General features: G+C 39.6%; 1 long non-coding RNA gene across 1 annotated transcript; it reads left to right on the top strand.

Annotated features, from left to right (window-relative positions):
- Positions 1-564: 564 nt before the first annotated feature.
- Positions 565-16329, top strand: LOC141492695 (uncharacterized). Its single transcript, XR_012470037.1, has 3 exons — positions 565-904; positions 8724-8775; positions 14776-16329. It is a non-coding gene; the product is annotated as an uncharacterized LOC141492695 (long non-coding RNA).
- The last annotated feature ends 304 nt before the right edge of the window (positions 16330-16633 follow it).

The following is a 16633-nucleotide window of genomic DNA, read 5'->3' as shown; positions in this document are numbered from 1 at the left end:
CCCCAGCGCGGCCCGCCGAGGCCCCGCGCGCCCCGGCTGCGCGCCCGGCTGCTGCGGCCCGGCCGGCCCGGTCCCGGCGGAGTCTTTGCGAATCGGGGTCCGGTTCCCCCTCCTCCCTCCCTCCCTCCGCCTCCTCCTTCTCCTCCTCCTCTTTCCCCCCTCCCTCTCGGAGCGGCCAAAGCGCGGGAGCAGCGCGCGCCCTGCGGGGCGCACCATTCCCCTCCGGAGGGCGAGGGGCGCGCGGGAGAGGGCGGCCGGGCGGCCGGGGGCTGCCTCGGCCCGCGCCGCGCAGCGAGGGCAGCGGGGGGCCTCGGCGGCCTCCCCCGCGCCCGGAGGGAGGCGGGCGGGCCCGGGCCCGAGCCTCTCACCGGCGGGACCCGAGGGCCCAGGAGCCTCGCCACCCCCACGTTGGGGCCGGAGTGAGCGGATCCCGCGGCCGGGGGGGGGGGGGGGCGGCCCCTCCCATCCACACGCGTTCCCACACACACACTCACCCTGGGCGGCGCAGGCGCGGGGCGGAAGGGGCGGAGCGCCGGCGGGGGCCCGCGGGGGGCAGGACCGGCCCGGGCGGCCGGACGGAGGGAGCCCCGGCCCGCCGCGTCGGGCTCCGGAGCCTCGAGGCCGGGGCGGCCCGGGGCGGGGCGGGGCGGGGTGACCTTGAGGGACTGGAGCAACAGTTGTCCCGCCTCCTTCCCGCAGGAAGTGGCCGGCCCGCGGGCGGGGGCCGAGCCGGGGCCGAGGCGCCCCTGGGCCCAGCCCGGCGCGGAGCCCCGGCCGGGAGCAGTGACGGGAGCCAGGACCGCGCCCCGCCCCGCGGACCCGCCGCCTGAGGCGTCCGTGCGCCCGCGGGACGCCGCTCAGCCCCGCCGCGTGCGCCGCGCCGCGTTTACCCTCCGAGCCCCAGGTCAGTCGTTTCCCCAGAAATGGGCCCCCCAAGATTCCCCCGCCCCGACTCACTGTTCTGTAAAAGTACGAACGATTCCTCCTACAGCTCCTTTCCGTGCGGCATACAGAAAACAAACCCGAGGCAGACGTGTTTGGGGAAAGCAAGAGAAAAATCCCCTGAAAGCCTTGAATCGAGGGGGGTACCTAATAGAGCGGATTCATGCCTTCAGGCTTTCTTTTTTTTAATTAGCCATTATTGCTAGAATTCTCAGAGAAAGAGAGGAGGCACTGGGTACACTAGGTCCAAAAATAAAAGCAAAGGTAGATGACTTATTTAAGGATCAGATGGACAAATTACCCTTAATTCCTCCCCCCCACACACACAATTTTAATTGTTGCCTACATATTAATGCAGCTAATTTTAAAAGACATGTAAATTAAAATGCAAATGTAATAACCAACTTCCACATATGTAGTAACATTTTATCAAATTATTTTAAGAAAAAAGTGGCACATGTTTATTACAACCACCTCAAATACCCAGCTTCATTCTTTTGTTAATAATAGTGGAACAAAGGTTTGGTACCCTGCTTCAGGTAAATACAAATTAACGAGGAAAGAGGTGGGTGGGGTGAAATTTGAGAGAAATTCCAGGATACAGATTTTCATCCCCGCAGAATAGGAACTCCTTTGTAATTTATATCTTTAGAGACTTGTCTGAGGTCTAACCATACTTCTAGATGTTTATAAGAACTTCAACCAAGATCTGACTACTTGATTCAAGAACCTCTCTATTTCCAGCTTTTTATAGTCGGTATTAAAATATCACCCAAAGATGTTTGCATACTTGATGATCAAATTTTATATGAAGTTAAGAAAATGTCCAATATTAGGTCCATAATGCAAAAACTCTAGATTAAGACACCCTGACTTAAGAGAGGTGGCTAGAACACCAAAGGGTAAAGTAATTTGCCTAGAGTTAGAGCCAGTAGGTGACAATAGGAAGAAAACTAAACTGATTTTTCTGATTAAGGAACTGGCTCTATATCCATTATGACATGCTGCCTCTCGGATAATAGCTGACAAAAACATGCTGCATAATGCCCTAAGAAATGACAAATATGAAAGTGCATAGAAGCATGGGAAAACAAGCTGAGAAAAAGAAAAAGGACATGGAAAACAATATATATATATATGTATACACACACATATATATATATATATATATATATATATGTATGTATGTATACACACACACATATTCAGATCAAAAGCTGCAGTCAATCTTGGCTCCTAAGGAGTCAATGTATCATATAAACACCTTTCCTTTTGGTAAAAGGATGGGAGATTTTAGATATGAAGTCTTTTATACCATCAGGGTTGCTGTGTGTGAGGGCAACAAAGTGGTATAGTAGACAGAGAACACCAGACCTAGAGTCAGGAAAATTTATCTTCCCAAGTTCAAATCTGGCCTCTGACACTTACATCCTGCTTGCCTCAGTTTCCTCATCTATAAAGTGAGCTGGAAAAGGAAATGGCAAACCACTCCAGTTGCCTTGCCAGGAAAACTCCAGGTGGAGTCTTGAAGAGTTGGACATGACAACATCATATGGTTTCACTTAACTATTGAGGTTTTATTTCACTTATCACAGCATACTGACAAAAATGTTAAGTTGGAGGGACTATTCTTAGAATAGTGCCCAGAACATAGTGCTTAAAATTTATTGATTAACTTGTTGTGGAAAAACAGACCCACTAATGCAATATTTGTGGAGCTGTTAATTATTGGTCCAGCCATTCTGGGAAACAACTTGGAACTATTCCCCAAAAGTTATCCAGCTATATTTTAGGCTTTTATACCAAAGAGAGAAAAGACTCTAGGGAAACCAGTTGAGGAACGACCAAAATGTCATATTGTGGAATATATGCCATAAGAAATGGCACAGAAGTTTCAGTAGAACATGGAAGACTTCTCTGTACCAAGACATAGCTAAGTGAACAAAACTAGAACAATTTATAAGATGGCAACCTTGCAGAAAAAAACACTACAGAAGAAAACTATGTTGAAAGACTTTAGAACTTTAGACTTTTTAGAATAAAACAATGCTAAACCATGAATCCAGAGAACTGAAGATGAAACATCCCACTTACCTATCTCCTGCTGGAGATGTGATGAATTTAAAATGGAGAGAGAGAATCATTTTCAGGCTTGCCTGGGGGTATAAGGGGGAGAGATTTGCTTGTTGTATTATGTATGTTTAATATGATAGTTTTAATTTTCATTGGATTTTTTGGTATGCTTAATGAGAGCAATGGGTGAGATACTACACATGCATATGTAAAAATTTATTTTTAAAAATAAAGGTATGTTCTTTGGGAGGATATTGGGAAATGATGAAAAAAAGCAAAAGATGTAAAAATATTTTTTCAAAAAATAATTGTTCAGCTTTCTGCTTTGCTTGATTGGACACAGCCTAGATCTATATGATTTAAAAATTCAAAAACTTAAGATACAACTCAAACAAGTATTTGGATTTTTAAAAGGAAGAACCCTTGTAAGCCTTTTCTACAGCAGAACTAGGCTACCTCCACTTTGACTTTCAGTATTTATTCAATAAAGTAAATTATAGGACCAAGGTGTCTGTCTGATTTTTAAAATACCATCAACCTGTCAGATTTTGTAAAATATCAGATGCTAACTATACAAGGTCAGGATGCTGCACAAGTTTAAATCACAGGGAGCCATCGCCACAGAGGACCAGAATCAAACCAGTTCCATACAAAGAAAAGTGTTCATTAAGAGTGTGTCAGTCATAACCAGGACTGTTCCTCTTGGCCAGCTATGATAAATAAAAATCTTGAGACAATCCAATTTCATTCAGAAAGTGGATTTGCTAGGCAAGTAGTAAAAATAAAGACTACAAAACTGACATCCTGAAGTCATGAAGAATAACCCTGCTTAAAAGCATCAAAAGACTGGAAACAAAATTTTATATTTTAAAAACTAAGCAATAAAGCATATAAAAACTCCACAGAGAGTCTTTAAAATGACTATACTTCAAGGTCTCAAAATTGGTGGAGATTATTATCCTCTAAACAAAGTAGCACATAGCTATTTGATTAGAGAATATCTCCTATAATCTGAACAACTATGGAAGTAGGCATCACTTTTAGTTCATTAGATTATTTTGTAATTTTTGTGATTTTACTACATATTTGCTAGTCCATCCTAAACTTTAAAATCACCAGTTTTCACCAATATGATTTTCTAGACCTAGTCATTTAATGGAACATAAATCAACTTGGTATGAATAGAGGTGAAATAATGTTTGTAAAGCATGTATTTATATATTGGGGCTTAATAAATGCTTGATCCTTTCCACTTCGCCCATTTTGAATTCATTAGATACTATAAGTAAATATTGTCTCCCCCTTTCCTGTCAATTTTCTATTCTACAAAATGAGCTTTTAGGTTAAATAACAAAGTTACCTAAACCCTTTGAGAACGGCAGTGGAAACTTAAGAATGGGGGGATTTTGAGGTTTTTTTTTTTTTTACTAAAGTCTAAATTTACATATATGGAAAAAGAAACGGAGATTTGAGGCTATTATCCAAAAAACCAGAAATAAACTTTTACCTGAATAATGTATTGTAGGGGTAAATGAGGGAATTTTTTATAACTCACACTAGCTACTTCATTGATTTATTTTCCATGCTGACATAAACTTCAACTAGTGTTTTGAACCTGAACAAGGTGTGATATAAATACAAGGTTTTTAGGAGTTTGGATACTACCTCCCAAGAATATCTTATCCCGCTCAGAAAAGCTTCCATTTGGTCAAAGTGAACAAGCCACTTTTAGTGACACATGATACCTGCCACATTAGCACCACTGCACTTTACCTCTCCAGAAACTTAATATCTCCCTGATCCCTTTTTCAGTTAGGTCTTGGACTGTATAGGTGGTTTCAGATTCAGGTTCTTGAGTAATTAACTCATCAGTAATGCTGGTAAGTCGTTAATGGAATCACAAGACCCTGAGATACAGCTATTAATCTAACAGCATTGCAGCAATTTTTGTCTTTTTATTAACCCCAGCTCCTGATATAAACATTTGTTACTTAAAGAATACTTGATTTATTCCAACACAAGGACTCTGAGAGGACCCTCTGTAAACAATGGATAGCAATAGGCTATTTAGGTCACTATTATGCATTTAGTAAAACCATGCTCATCATGGGTAGATAAAAATTAAATGCTAGGAAACAAAGTCAAATGAAAACTGAGGAGAAACTGGGAAACCATAGACGAGGAGACACTAGCCTTGCACACTGGAACCAATGATGAGGTTGCTCTGTTCATGAAAAGACATTGGGCCAATTTGGAGGAAGAATCACAAGGAGACTGAAGCTTATTACATAGCAACTAGAATTGAAATTAATAGTCATCTAGTACCACACTAGTTCTGGGTGCCTACACACATATATTTTGTTGAGTCCAACTCTGGAGCTTTGTTCACAAAGACATTGGGGTGCTCTGCCATTTCCTTCTACAGTCCATCTTACAGGTGAGGAATTGAGGTAAACAGGGTTAAACGACTTGCCTAGGGCCATACAACTAGTAAACACCTGAGTTTAGATTTGAACTCAGGCCTCCTAACTTCAGACTTAGCCTAGCTGCCCCTTCATATTGTGTATATATGTATATACAAATATATACATATATGTAATATTCTTCATGGTACCTAGCACAATTAAACATGCTTATTAACTATTTGTAAATTGATTTAAGTATAGATTTACATTGCAATTTAACATATCCAAATCTAACCTGGAATTCTAGGCAAATTATCTATTTCACAAAAGAATCATAATAGAATTTTAAAATAGCAAACTCCCAATACATTTAAACAATCAAGAAGCATTTGTTGAATACATGGAAACCAGTACTGTACTATGCATACTAAGGAACAGAAAACAGAAGACATGACCCATCTTCAAGAACTTACAATGTAAGATGTGAAATATAACCACATAAAACAATATTACCTGTTCTATAATTAAGTGCTAAAATGTGAAGTATGTTATAGATGCAGTTGGAGGTAGGATTTGTGAACTTTGAAAAATGAAAAGCCAGAAAAGAAGTGGGTCAGGGAGGGGAATAACAAAAACAGACAAGAATAATCATGACACATAGGAGGTGCCAGGTATGCCCTCTACTTTTGGCCAATCAATATTTGTTGATTTGGTTTCATAGGATCTTATCACAGAATAGTAAGTTTAGATCTTGAAGAGACTTTAGAGACTAGTGAGTAAAACCCCTTCATTTTAAAAATGAGGAAAATGAGGTACAGAATAATCAAGTGATTTGCCCAGTGCCACATGGTCCCTGCTTATAGAATATCTTCACTTACAAAACCCAGCTTCCCATGGGCAGTCTCCTAGGATGCTGGAAGCCAGGTGTTCAATGTCTGCCCAACCAGCAGGGGATAAAGGAAGCATTCTATTTACACTCTACACACTAATATGTTATGGCACACATCTATGAAAATGTTGCATTTAAATGTAGGATGTTTAGGGGAAATGTTCTGATGAGCCAGGATCTGCAGCCTGAGAGCTCCATGTTGATCCTCTCCTATTGAGGAAGGACAAAAGTCCAAACTCTGGCTTGAGAAAACCCTAAAGGTGACCTCCATCAAATGAGGCCGCGGCTTCAGGGCTTTACCAATGACCTCTCCGACAAGGGCTAAGAAGGAGTCATTGTGAACTGTGCTGCTTGCTGAAAGCTTTGGTATAGAATGCCTGTGAATATGGAAGGACCTCTTATTTCTGTTCATTATCATAAGTGAATTGGATATTAACATTTTTTTTTATTTTCCCAAGGATAATTTAGTGATGGAATTGGAGCTACACATTCCATCTTCCTAACACCCAGCTCAACACTAGCCTGGGAGAGGGGATCTAGGGAACTGAGATCCAGATGAGGTTGAGATGGATGACGGTGATGACCTGCTGTCCTGAGCCCTCCATGGATAGAAGTAGACTAGAAGTAGATGTCAGGTTATTGGGACTTGACATATTTCTCTTTGGGTGGAGTCTGTAGATGCCCAGGATCAATGAATACTAGCTTTTCGTTTCTTGGATGGTCTAACATCTTCAGCACTTTCCCTGGCATTGGGGGCTTCCCAACAAGAGGGGGGCAGGACTGTAGGACACAGGTTTGGGGCCAAAGTCCAGGTCCAGAGGCACATTTCTATCTGGTGAGGAGTCCACTCTGATGAAGCTTCAACTTGATTCAGTCTCTTAGCACAGGCCTGGACCTTGTCCAGATACAGGATATAGTGTTTGAGTGTATACTGGAGCACAGGGAGGCCAGGAACAGCAGCCACTGCCTCATCTGCTATAAATGCTGTTATCTCTGGAGCACCTGCTGTCAGGATTGCAGAGGCAGTGGCTGGTCCCACAGTCTTGAGCTTGCTCAGCTCCATGATGGCAGCTTCCACATTGGGTAGTAGGGAGAAGGCTGCTGCAGTGCAATGCTTTACCAGCTCCTCCAGGTTAGTGGCTACCAAATGCTGCAGTCTTGGTTTGAACTTGCCCCTTGCCAGCTTCCACGCCATCAGCTTCACTGGCTCGTCTTGAGTGAGGTGCTTCTCCCTCCTCTCAGCGAAGCCGGGAGCTCCTGCTGGTACCACGCGTCCAGGGCACGGAGGTTCCGGGCCTCTCCCACCTTGGCCCGGACCACTTCCAGGTAGCCGGCCAGGATGGCCCTCCAGGTGTGGGGGTCGTTGCAGTCGTACAGCCCCCGGCTCGGGCCCATGGCACTGGCCCCGGGGGGCGGGGATCTGTGGGCATCTTCGGTGCCAAGGCAGCCCGGGAACCGGATATTAACATTTTGAAAGAAAATTCATTTAGTTGTTTGCGCATGAATCAAGAGTTCTGGCTGTTACTCTTGGTCAGACCCACTGTCTTTGATTCCCATCAGGGTGGGCCCCTCTGGCCTTGTTTCTGAGTTTCTGCACTTCAAAAACACCTCTCTTCTGCTGTCTTATTCTGAAACTTTCCTTACTACCTGAAATATATTATCATGCCCATGGCCTACTTACTTTGGAATATCCCTCCACACACACCCCCACACCCCCTGCTATACACACACACACACACACACACACACACACACACACACACACAGTCTCTCTCACTCCAATTGCATTACCAGAATCAAAGCAGTGAAAAATAATTGCAACCTTGGAGTCATCTCTTTATAAACTCTTCAGCTCTTTTCCTATCTGATTTCCTATAGGAGTCATATACTGACCTTTACATTAGATGCCCTTTCACATTTATAGCATTTCAAGGTTTATGAAATTCTCCCCTCAAACCATGCTGTGAGACAGGTGTCCCAAGTACATTCTGACCCCACTCTCATATAGCCAGCCCTTCTCTAATCTCCTCCTCAGAATCCTAGAGTACTCTTAAGTACTTTTCTTTTAAATGAGGGCATAAGCTGTTCCCCCATTGTTAGTTACTAGCCCAGAAGCTCATTTAACCACAGGAACCCTTGACTGACTAGCTTTTATAAAGGGAGCTTTACAACAATAAATATACACATTTCCTCCCCCAGCCTCTTGGGGTATGTTCCCTCCAATACAATGTCTATCTCTGGAGGAATAGGCTCTAAAACTTAGCTCAATTCCTCCATAGCATTAGCGACCCCCCCACCAAGTTCCTATTCAGATGTATAACTGGATGAATCTGTAGTTTACCTACCACCAGACTAGAATCCCCAAAGTCTCTTCTTAATTCTACTGATACTTTTTGTTTTTGTTTTTGTTTTAGGTTTTTGCAAGGCAAATGGAGTTAAGTGGTTTGCCCAAGGCCACACTGCTAGGTAATTATTAAGTGTCTGAGATCGGATTTGAACCCAGGTACTTGCTCTATCCACTGCGCTACCTAGCTGCCCCCTACAGATACTTTCATAACTGGATCTGATTCTACGATTTATGGGGCTCATGCTCCCAACCCAGAGGGGAAGACTACTCGGTAAACTTAAAATGGAAAAGATAAAGGAAAATCCCAAGGAGTCCCTGTTTCTCAGGGAACACATGGCCTCAGAGGAAAAGAAAACCCTGAGAAGACATAAGACTATAAGAATGCAATTGATGAGAGAAGAGAGACAAGGAACCTCTCAGAGTCCCCCCCACCTTTATCATATGGTTAGCCAACAAGAACCGGTTACAGAACATACATGCATGCTCCCGTTTCTCCAAGAAACTTCTCCTTTACAGCATTAAGATTCTCCAGAAAGCAGCTCCCTGGGGTCATCCACTTGAAGAAATACCATCTTTTGCTTGCACATGCATCAGACCCCCTTTCCCCATATATCCTTGACCCTATTTTACAGATAAGAAGCTTAGGTCTGACAATGAGTAAATGTCAGAGCTGAGTCTTCTGAGTCTAAGACCATGGTCTTTCCCCTATTTTCTTCTGCTTCCCGATTCCATGTTAATAGGGTTGTGAAAAGTGTCAGAAGCACACACAAGGATGGCACCTGTGCTCCCCAGACATTGTGCTAAGGCTACCTCAACACAGCAAATGTGGGAGCTTAGGGCAGGGGAGGACCAGGAGTGGTAAAATTGTAATCCCTCCACTCATCCCCTCACCAGACCCATCACGAGAGTGCAGAAATGAAGACTGAGAAAGTTGTCAAGCTTAGGAGACACTGTACTTTATACTGAGGATACAAAGAAAAAAATGAAAATTGTCCTCTCCCTCAACCTGAATCCTATATTTTTACTTCAAAGAAATAAAAAATTCAAATCTGCTTCTTTGGATATCTAGATTCCTAAAAAAAATACTTTCTAAAAATGTAATGTTATAACTTAGTTGGGAACAAAAGCAAATGAGATGCTTGGAAAGTGACTAGAAAATGAATATTGAAAAATTATGTGTAATTCGAAAAAATAAAGGAAAAAAAATCACAATAAAGAAATAGGAAGTAACTAGAAATCAGGGAATGATTGAACACATCACAATTGAATATTATTGTGCCAGGGAGAAGCTAGGGTGGCACAGTGGATACAGCATCAGCTCTGAAGTCAGGAGGGTCTGAGTTCAAATCTTACCTCAGACACTAAATATTTATTACCTAGCTGTGTGACCCCCTGGGACAAGTCACTTGACCTTATTGCCTTGAAAAAACAAAAAAAAATATATTATTGCATCATACGAAATGACAAAAATGATGGATTCAGAGAAATAATGGAATGGTCAAATCGATGAAAAGTAATATGAGCAAAATCAGGAGAATGATTTATGCAGTCATGATAATACGAAGGAAAATGTCTTTGAAAGACTTCAGAACTCTGATCAAAGCATCAAATAATAAATACTTCAAAGTACTGATGATGAAATTGTAAGTCTCATCTCTTGACAGAGAGGCAGAATGAGATCTAGATTCTTTGATATGACCAATGTGTTGCTTTGCGTTACTATATATGATTGTTACAAGTAAGGACTTGAAGAGAAAGGAAAAGATAAGATAGTTTAGTGGGAAAGTGGGAAAAAAAATTTCAGAAGAAAATAAAAAAATGCAAAAAAAGGCACAAATAGAAGTTCTGTTACTACCATGACAAATTTAATAAATCTGCCTCTTTAAAAATAAACTGTCCTAAGAGAAGTTTGCAGTTATAATATTGGATTTCAGGTATTAAATATTTATTTTTTGTTAGTGATTAAGTTCATAATAAAAACTTTTAATTTAAAAAAAGTTGCCATAATGGCTCTTTACCAAAAATCATTTGGGGGGGGGAATGTTTGCATATTAACCAACTTTCAATTAAGTGTAATCAGTCAGGTAAGCTAGGTCACATTTGTTAATTATTAAGATTAAGAAAAAAATAAAATTTTTTATAATCCAGTTTCACATATTAATAGGATCAAGGAAAAAATAGTCAAATGCTAAAATATTATTAACATGAAAATGTCCTTATCTCAAACTTCTCTGAAAATTGATTATTTTTACTAACATAAATGATAGTTGTCTACTTAGAGTAGGAAAAACATAAAAGACATTTGATCCACCTAAATGCTCCAATTCATACTGATTTTAATGTCTTTCAGTTTTAATTTTCTGATTTAATTAGTTCCCTAATTAGAAAGGGTTAAATTAATTAACCTCATTATTTACTATATATTTAATGATTCATCCTCTAGTGGGATTTATTTAATTTTCAATAATTAGGTAGTTTATGACAAGAGGGAGTAGAATCAAATTCGACATTTATTGCTTTATGATCAGTAAAATACTAGAATAGCTTAAAGGGTCTTTTAGGTGAGGTGTCAGATATACTAGAAAGGCTATTTCCCAGTTGTTTTAAATTAAATACATCTACCAGGTAAAGATGTATTAGGGTTCAACAATTTATTTCTATCAATTAGAATTCAATGGATGAGACATTTTATTAAATTGCAAAGGTTAAAAGATATTCTAGGAGAAAGGGGAGGTTTTACATTAAAAACTAACACTATCATTGTCTGGTTTTAGTGAAAGAATATAAAAAATAATTTTGAATGCCCTAAGTCTGACTTCAATCCTTCATTATGATCTGGAGATAGTCAATTGCATTGAATGAACGAATCAATTAACTAAAAGCATTTATTAAGTACTTATGTGCTAAGCTCTCTGCTAAGTACTGGGGATAAAAATACAGAAGCTAAGGCTATATACCTACTCTCAAGAAGTCCAAATTACAAAATAGAGAAGACAACCCATAGAGCGAAGAGACCAGGGAAGGGAGCTGTCCACTGGGATATCCTGGTTAGATGAATGGAACAATAGAGTTCATCCATTAATGTATCTTCTGAGACTTGGTGAGTGTTGTTTGTGATTAAAGTTCTCAGCAAGAGACAAATGAAGAGTGATGCAGGAAATAAAGGAGAGCATGCCCAGAGACTAGGTAGAAAAATGTTAAAGTCTATGGCATTAGATAGAGCCAATCTAATTTAAAGGTGACTTATCACTAGAAAAACATTCCTTGGATGTTGACATTTTTTCAGCCATGACCGTTCACAAAGATTGTCAACTACCTAAAGCATCCAGGGTTTGAGCTCTGTAATGGGGAGGCAGTATGCCATGAAGTCCATGAATTCTTAGTTACTTGGACTATTGAAGTAAAATCCCTTACAAATACTAAATAATGTGGAACAGTGGCTAGAGTATTGAACCTGGAGTCAGAAAAAATCTGAGTTGGAATCTAGCCTTAATAGGGATAAATGGCATTAGTGTTTACTTTCCCTTATATTGTTATGAGCTAATTAAGTGATATTACATGACAATAAAATAAAGATATTCCATTTTCATATAACTTAAATTCATTACTTTATGGGTACACCACATTTAGATACACATACAAATATGTGTATATGCATATATAATATTTTATTATGTAGTGATAGAAAGTACATTTTATATAATACAATTAGATATAGATATACACACATATATTGCTCACTGTAAGGCAAAATTCATGATAGTTCTAGATTCAGATCTTTTCCTTACCATTAATATTGATAATAATACCAAAAAAAAACCTACCACTGTTTGTACTTTTTATCATTTGGTACAACAAACCTTCCACAAAGGCATTACAGGTGGTCATAAGACTCGGAGGTTAGGGTTGTGATTGCTCGGGGACTTATGATTTGGAGACTTAGGTTTGAACCTTGGTTTCTCTTGACTACAAATCTAGTGTTGTTCCATTATAGTATGAATTGAACCCATCTGTCTCCTAAAAGCACAAAGCTAAAAGAATATAGTTCCAGTCACCCCCATAGTATCTAATCCTGGTTTGTCAGTAATTAGGAAACTCAATTTATCATTTCTCACCCAAAAGACATTCTGGATTTCATTACCTCCAGAAACTCATTCTCAAACTCTGATACTCACATCTCTTCAGATCATTTTCCCACCCTGCCTGCAAGACATCTTTTTTTGTTTTGTCTTCTATTAGATTAAGAACTCAAGGACATGAATTGTCTCAAACCTTTCTGGTACTTAGCGTAATGCCTGAATTATCTCTGAGACCTTGATACTTTTTGAATATTGAATATTAATGACTGGATCAGTGGACAAAAATGTCTTTTTTAATTTTGTGCTAAAAATTGCCCCCAAATGAGTAAAACTTAAATGAGTTAAGTAAAATGGATTGAATAAGTATTTTATTTAGTATTTGAATTTTATTAACACACAAAAAAGGTGAAATTTGTAGAGAGGAAAGGGAGGGTGTTCTAAGCAGGAAATTCTGCATACAAAGCAATTCAGATAGAAAGTTTAAGGAGCTTATGATCTAATTGAAAAATCCAAAAAGATACTTCAACTAGAAACTAGACGTTTTGTTGTGACCCTGAGCAAATCATTTGACTCAATTTGTTTCCTCATTTGAAAAACATCAATATAATATGCAAAATAAGGGTAACACAGCACTTACCTCACAAAATTTTTATGAGGTTCAAATGAAATAACCTAGGTCAAAAGTTTTGAAAACCCAAAGTACTTATGTGAATGCTATTGTTCAGTTCAGCCTGATTCTTGGTGACCCCGTGGACCACAGCATGCCAATATCATCCATGGAATTTTCTTGGTAAAGATACTGGGGTAGTTGGCTATTTCTTTCTTTATTGGATTAAGGCAAATGGTTGTAAATTGTCTTGTCCAAGGTCACAATGTTCATTACTATCTGAGGCTAAATTTGAACTCAGATCTTCCAGACTTCAAAAAGGGTGAAATTTGGAGAAGAGAGGGAGGGAGTTCCAAGCAGGAGATTCTGCACAAGTAAAGCAATTTAGATAGAAATTAATGTTATTTGGTTGGGATTTGGGGAGAGAAACTTTGGCTATGTTAGATGAATCATGATGGGGTGTAATAGAAGAAGCTTAGGTAGAAATGGTGACGAGGACATAGGAAGTGATATGAATTACTTGATAATCTGGTAGACATACATTCTTATTTAAAGAAGTAACACACCTAAAAGATGGGTGATTGTAGCAATAGAAATATTTGGTTTAATTTAGAAAATGTATGGAAAAAGCAACTAAGTGTTTTATTTAAACCAAAGGTGGTGCCTGCCAAGGACTATTTGGATATTTATAACATCACTCCAGAGTCATACTTGGTATTATATTTAATTAATTCAGCCCTAAAAAGCTCCTAAATTTATAGAATTTTGAGTCCCTCCTGGCTCACAGGATGGATGTTCCCTTCTACCCAGACACCTCCTTAAATCATTCCCCAGTGGATTGCAAATTATTAGCCACAATATAAAAGACTCTTCCAGCTCACTTTTTTTAAAATTTCTTTTTTTCTTTTTAAGTGACTTGCCCAAGGTCACACAGTTAGATAATTATTAAGTATCTGGGGCTGGATTTGAACTCAGGTCCTCCTGGCTCCAGGAACAGTGTTGTATCCATTGCATCACCTAGCTGCCCCTCAACTTAATCTTAATAAATACAAATCAAAATTACCCAGAGGTTCTAATTCATTCCCAGCAAATGGACAAAGTTAACCAAAGGTGAGAATTGCTGGAAAATAAATGCACTATTGAGCTGGTGGAGCTTTGGATTGATACAACCATTCTAGGAAGAAATTTGTAAATATACTAATAAGTGACTAAAGTATCCCTTTGACCAAGAAACTTCACTCCCTGGCATATGTCCCAAGGAGGTCAAAGACAAAAGGAAGGGCTGCAGTCTTTTCCGACCTGTTGGCCCAGCCAATGCTGCTTGGCTGTTCTTTTATCTCTCCTTCTCTCCCTCTCTCTCTCTACCTATCCCTTCCTATGTGTTGTAACTTCTTTTAATAATTTTTTGTTTTATTTCCACCCTTGCTTTCTAGAGTCTGAATAATGATTCCTCATAGGCAGAACCAAACTACATAATGGTGAGCCAGCCAAGGAGAAAAATTCCCTGCTCAGACTTGGGAAATTGGATTGAGCTCCATAGCTGTATGTCTCCAAGACCAACTTCTGCAGGATGCCAACTAGCTGTGCCAGCTAATCATTCTCTGAAACCTTCCTCAATGAAGTCCTCACCAAATGGACTCTGAAAGGCCCAGAAGAATCTAGGTCTCAAATTCTGAAGGGAATGATGCAGGGGGGAAAGATGAAGAGAATTGTGAATGTAGAAATTGAGTGGTTATGCAAATTGACTACCACCTACTCTTGAAATGTAAATTGACTACCATTGATTCATGGTTTAATGTAAAATTTGTATCCTGATCCCCTTAGGCTTCACCTACCTAATTCCAGATTCAGTAAGGGAAGGGAGTTCACCTTTTGCCTTCTGGACGAGAGGCAAGACATAAAAACCTGGGCTGGATTCCCACTCAGGGCTGCAGTCTTCTCTGACCTGTTGGCCCAGCCAATGCTGCTTGGCTGTTCTTTTATCTCTCTCTCTACCTATCCCTTCCTATGTGTTGTAACTTCTTTTAATAAATTTTTGTTTTATTTCCAAAAAAAAAAGACAAAAGGAAGAATCCTATACACACCAAAATATTCAAAGCATCATTTTTTGTGCTGACAGAGAACTGGAAGCAAAGTTAGATGTCTATTAGTTAGAAAACAGGCCAATAAATTGGGATTCATGAGTAAAATGAAATATTACTATGCTCTAAAAAATAACAAATCTGAAAAATTCAGAACAGCTTGTGAAGAGAGGAATGAGGTAAGATGAACCAGGAAAACAGTATAAGCAGTGATTATAACCATGAAAACAAAACAGAAAAAAAAAGTGTTGCCTGACACCAAATAAAAAACCAAACCTGGTCCAGAGAAGTAATTGATAAAATGTACTTTCATCCTTTCCATGCAGACTTGGAAGAAGAGAAATGGAATATTACTAATGTCAGATATGAATGACTTACAGATTTTTTCCTAACTACTTTTCTCTTTGATATTTGCTACAATAGATGGATATCTGGAAAAGGAAGGATGAGGAAAATGAAAATGAAAGTGTTGTAAAAACAAAATATAGTGATAAAAATAAGGTAAAATAAAATGAGTACTCTGTTTATACATACAACACAGTGTCTGGCAGATTGTTGAACATATTTTTTACCCATCCTGTGATTTTATTGGGAATTTCCTTAAAATAAAAATAAAAAATAATCTTCTTTATTGAAGTCACCAATTACTGCCCACAAAGTGTGGGAGCAGTAGGGGACCTTAGAAATCATTTAGTCCAACCCTTAGTGGGATAGAAACTTGCATAAGATCACACAGTGAGTTAATAGCAGAGTTGAGAACTGGAACCCAAGATTTCCAAATCCCAGTCATGTCCTTTTTTGCTTCATGATTTAGCCTCCAAGTGACCCAAGAGATCAATCTGAACACTTGACCGATAAGGAAACAGGGGAATTGGGGCTAATTAATACTAATCAAATCTTTGAGATCCATGGAGGAAACAGCCTCATATAGTAAGCACAAACTATCATTATAAGTAATATTTTCCAGGATTTTTGAGAGGAAATTTAATGAAAGTGTCACAAATATATGTATCTCCTGGCCATTAGGATTTTCATCTTAGTCATGTAATTATGTAGCTTCCCCAAATAATCATAAAATTTCAGGTTGTGATACTCAGTGGGCCACAGTGCCAACTGCTGAGATTTGATGGAGCTGTTTAATTTAATACTTTCTTAATAAACTCAGCACAGGTGAAAAAGAATAAAATATTAGTGAAATTTGTTCCTAATA

This window comes from Macrotis lagotis, chromosome 7, assembly GCF_037893015.1.
Source record: "Macrotis lagotis isolate mMagLag1 chromosome 7, bilby.v1.9.chrom.fasta, whole genome shotgun sequence".
NCBI classification, from domain to species: domain Eukaryota; kingdom Metazoa; phylum Chordata; class Mammalia; order Peramelemorphia; family Peramelidae; genus Macrotis; species Macrotis lagotis.
This window is presented reverse-complemented; position numbering and strand designations above follow the sequence as displayed.